Genomic DNA, 5,131 nt, shown 5'->3' on the forward strand with positions numbered 1-5,131 from the left:
TCAGACATATGGCTGCTTGCCACAGCCATACAGTCAGTTCAGTTCAGTCACTGTCGTGTCCGACTCTTTGCGACCCCATAGACTGCAGCATGCCAGGCCTCCCTGTCCATCACCAACTCCTGGAGTTTACTCAAACTCATGTCCATTGAGTCACTGATGCCATCCAACCATCTCATCCTCTGTCGTCCCCTTCTGCTGCCTTCAATCTTTCCCAGAATCAGGGTCTTTTCAAATGTGTCCATTCTTCTCACCAGGTGGCCAAAGTATTGGAGTTTCAGCTTTGATATAAGTCCTTCCAATGAATATTCAGGACTGATTTCCTTCAGGATAGACTGGGTGGATCTCCTTGCAGTACAAGGGACTCTCAAGAGTCTTCTCCAACACTACAGTTCAAAAGCATCAATTCTTCAGTGCTCAGTTTTCTTTATAATCCAACTTTCATATCCATACATGACTACTGGAAAAACCATAGCCTTGACTAGATGGACCTGTGTGGGCAAAGTAATGTCTCTGCTTTTTAATATGCTGTCATATTATATGTTGGTCATAACTTTTCTTCCAAGGAGCAAGTGTCTTTTAATTTCATGGCTGCAGTCACCATCTGCAGTGATTTTGGAGCCCCAAACAGTGTCACTATTTCCACTGTTTCCCCATCTATTTGCCATGAAGTGATGAGACCAGATGTCATGATCTTAGTTTTCTGAATGTTAAGTTTTAAGCTAATTTTTTCACTCTCCTCTTTCACTTTCATCAAGAGTCTCTTTAGTTCTTCTTCACTTTCTGCCATAAGGGTGGTGTCATCTGTATATCTGACATTATTGATATTTCTCCCAGCAATCTCGATTCCAGTTTGTGCTCCATCAAGCCTAGAATTTCTCATGATATACTCTGCATATAAGTTAAATAAGCAGGGTGACAATATACAGCCTTAACATACTCCTTTTCCTATTTGGAACCAGTCTGTTGTTCCATGTCCAGTTCTAACTGTTGCTTCCTGACCTGCATACAGATTCCTCAAGAGGCAGGTCAGGTGGTCTGGTATTCCTATCTCTTTCAGAATTTTCCACAGTTTATTGTGATCCACACAGTCAAAGGCTTTGGCATAGTCAGTAAAGCAGAAATAGATATTTTTCTAGAACTGTCTTGTGTGTGGGTTTTTGTTTTTTTGTTGTTTTTTTTTTTTTATGATCCTACAGATGTTGACAATTTGATCTGTGGTTCCTCTGCCTTTTCTAAAACCAGCTTGAACATCTGGAAGTTCACGGTTCACGTACTGTTGAAGACTGACTTGGATAATTTTGAGCATTACTTTACTAGCGTGTGCTCCTGCTGCTGCTGCTAAGTCACTTCAGTCGTGCTTGACTCTTCGTGACCCCATGGACTGCAGCCTACCAGGTTCCTCCGTCCATGGGATTTTCCAGGAAAGAGTACTAGAGTAGGGTTCCATCGCCTTCTCCGACTAGCATGTGAGATGAGTGCAATTATGCAGTCATTTGAGCATTCTTTGGCACTGCCTTTCTGACTGGAATGAAAACTAACCTTTTCCAGTCCTGTAGCCACTGCTGAGTTTTCCAAATTTGCTGGTGTATTGAGTGTAGCACTTTCACAGCATCATCTTTTAGGATTTGAAATAGCTCAACTGGAATTTCATCACCTCCACTAGTTTTGTTCTTTGTGATGCTTCCTAAGGCCCACTTGACTTCGCATTCCAGGATGTCTGGCTCTAGGTGAATGATCATACCATTGTGATTATCTGGGTCCTGAAGATTTTTTTTTTTTTTTTGTATAGTTCTTCTGTGTATTCTTGCCACCTCTTCTTGCCATACATAGAGCAGGCAGGAACTCTGGTCCTCTGGAAGGCGCAGTGACTGGGAGCTGAAGTTTGGGGTTATGGAAAAATCCCAGGGCATGGGCTGCTGTTGACTGTGGAGACATGGGTTGAGGGGATGTGAGGGAGGAGATCGTGGTGGGAAATGCCTGTGGAGGAAAGCCAGGAACCATGGAAGCAAGGTGATAATGTGAGTCATGCATGGGGGCGGGGGAGGGGGGCGCAGGGGTGGAGCCATCACCATAGCCTCTCTCTCTTCACATGCCAGCATAGGCAGCAGAACAATAGACAGGCTGGCCCATCAAATGCCTGATGCACCAATCTACAGAATAGGACCCCAGCCAGGGGAGCCCCTCTATGTGCCTGACACAGCAAACAACAGAGAAGGACCCCAAGCAAGGGGCCCTCTAAGTGACTGAATGGGCGGAGCTATGGAGAAAGACTGGCCAAAGAGGCCTTCTAATCACCAGCTACAAGAGGCTGGAAAAAAGACTCTGATCAGGCCACAACTCCTGCGGTGGAGGCAGTCCATGTCCCTGCACACTTGGTGTCACCAGGGTCCCTGCAAGCCAAGCAGCTGTGCCAACTTCATGCTCAACCCTCAGTGGAGCAGAGCTACCACAGGCAAAAAAAAAAAAAAAAAAAAACTCTTGTGTCTATGCGCTCAGGGTTGTTTCTCTCATGTCCAACTCTTTGCAACCCTGTAGACTGTGGCTTGGCAGCCTTCTTTGTCGGGGGGGTTCTCCAGGCAAGAATACTGGAGTGTATTGGCCAATACTGGTTGCCACACTCTTATAGAGCACTGTATTTCCTGCTGCCCTAGCCTCCAATTCCCCTGAGTACCTGGTGCTGCCAGAACCCCTGGGACCCAAGCAGCTGCACTACCTCCACACCTGGCCCTCACAGGAACAAACCCAAGTCCTCCAGGGCAGCCTCAGGAGCAAACCCCAGTGGAAGACCCATATGCAGAGGTGAAAATAAAACCACAATTGAAACCCAGGGGCAGTGTGGCTAAGGAAGAAGACCCAAAACCCTCCCACCAGCTGTACAAGCTGCAGATTAAATACACATGATCAACTAGGCAGACTCCGTGTCTATGGAATATATAAAAGGCCTTTGAGAGTTCCCACAAAAGAAAATGAACTACTTCAGATAGCTTTGGACATTGGAGGCAAGAACACACAGGGGTAGGACCAGATTAGACTCTGACCTGCCCCCACAGCAGGTCCAGAGATCAGCACAGTGTTGGAAGGCATCCTAGGGAGGTGAGGTGGGCTGTGACTCCCAGCGAGGGAAAGGGTGCTTACAGCAGCGACTCAAGAAAAACATTTATTATTCTTATTTTTTAACTTATTCTGTAGATTCTTTTGTATTTTTTTTTTCCTTTCTCTTCCCCTCACCCCCACTCTGTTGTAGTTGTCTATATTTTTGACACTAAGAAATCCAGTTAAGATTTTTTGCTTTTTTTTTTTTAGTCATATTTTTTTATTGTTGTTATAAACCTCTGCCTCTACGTTGGGCTTTTGCAGTTCTGTTGAGTTTTCCCCCATATTTTTTTTTTTAATTTTTCTCATTTTTAATTTTTAAAACCTATTATTATTTTTTCTACATTTATTCCTTTGTTTTCTTTTCCTACTGTTCTTTTCTCCTTGGAGTTAATCTTTATATATATAAATCTTCTTCATCTATCTCTATTTAACTTTGCATATCTATTCTTTCTTTCTTTTCTTTCTCCCCTTTACTCTCAACATATTTGTTAGTTTTATTTTCATTGCCTTATTCCCCAATTGGCACCTTGCTTTAGTTTTGTTTTCCAGTTTGTGTTTTAGTTAATTTTGTTCTGGTGGGTATAATTTTTGGTTTCCTTTGTTCACTAGGTCAATCTATTGTACTTTATTTTTGTTGAACTGGTTTGATTTTGATTATGGGTATATATGTATATGTCTATATTCAGTCACATTTTTTATTGTTGTTATACACCTCTGCCTTTATGTTGGGCTTTTGCAGTACTGTGGAGTTTTCCTTTTATTTCCTTTTTTTTTTCTTCTGTTTTTTTTGTTTTGTTTTGTTTTCTTTCTTATAATTTTAATTTTTTAAACCTATTATATTTTTCTACATTTATTCCTTTGTTTGCCTTTCCTACTGTTCTTTTCCCCTTGCAGTTAAACTTTAACATATATAAATCTTCTTTATCTACATCCATTTGTTACATATCTATTCTTTCCTTCTTTTCTTTCTTTCCTTTCCTCTCAACATATCTGTTAGTCTTGTTTTCATTGCTTTATTCCCCACTTGCTTTAGTTCTGTTTTCCAGTTTGTGCTTAGGTTAGTTTTGTTCTTAACTGGTAAGTATAATTTTTGGTTTCCTTTGTTTGCTGGGTCAATCTACTGTACTTTATTTTAGTTGGACTATTTTGACTTTGCTTATGGGTGTATATGTGTATAATCCATTAGTTTAATTATTATTTTGTAACTGCCATTTGCTTGGGGTTCATCTTTGGTTTCTTGTTCTTGGGTATTTGTTTTAATCTCACTTAATGCCATAACAAACCACTTGTGAAACCTTCGTTCCTGACCAGAGATCAAGCCCTGAGCCTTTGGAGTGGGAGCACTGACTCCAAGACCCTAGACTACCAGAGAACTAACCCTCAGATCAGATCAGATCTGTCACTCAGTCGTGTCTGACTCTTTGCAACCCCATGAATCTCAGCACATCAGGCCTCCCTGTCCATCACCAACTCCCAGAGTTCATTCAGACTCACGTCCATCGAGTCAGTGATGCCATCCAGCCATCTCATCCTCTGTCTTCCCCTTCTCCTCCTGCCCCCAATCCCTCCCAGCATCAGAGTCTTTTCCAGTGAGTCAACTTTTCAGGCTGAGCGCCGAAGAATTGATGCTTTTGAACTGTGGTGTTGGAGAAGACTCTTGAGAATGCCTTGGACTGCAAGGAGATCCAACCAGTCCATTCTGAAGGAGATCAGCCCTGGGATTTCTTTGGAAGGAATGATGCTAAAGCTGAAACTCCAGTACTTTGGCCACCTCATGTGAAGAACTAACCCTAGGGAGTACCCAATAGTGAGAACCCACACAAAGGAAACCACTTGCATACAAAACCCAGCATCACCCAACCACCAGTACCACCCTGTGCAGGATGCCTAATCTAAACAACAAACAAAACAAAAATGCAAAGCCAATCATCAGCAGGCAGAATTACAAACCCCACTCAGCCTTGCCCATCAGAGGAAAAACAAACAAGCAAACAAAAACTCAGCACAAATCTCACCCTATATGAAGCTCACACCA

This window comes from Bos javanicus, chromosome 29, assembly GCF_032452875.1.
Source record: "Bos javanicus breed banteng chromosome 29, ARS-OSU_banteng_1.0, whole genome shotgun sequence".
Taxonomy (NCBI): Eukaryota; Metazoa; Chordata; class Mammalia; order Artiodactyla; family Bovidae; genus Bos; species Bos javanicus.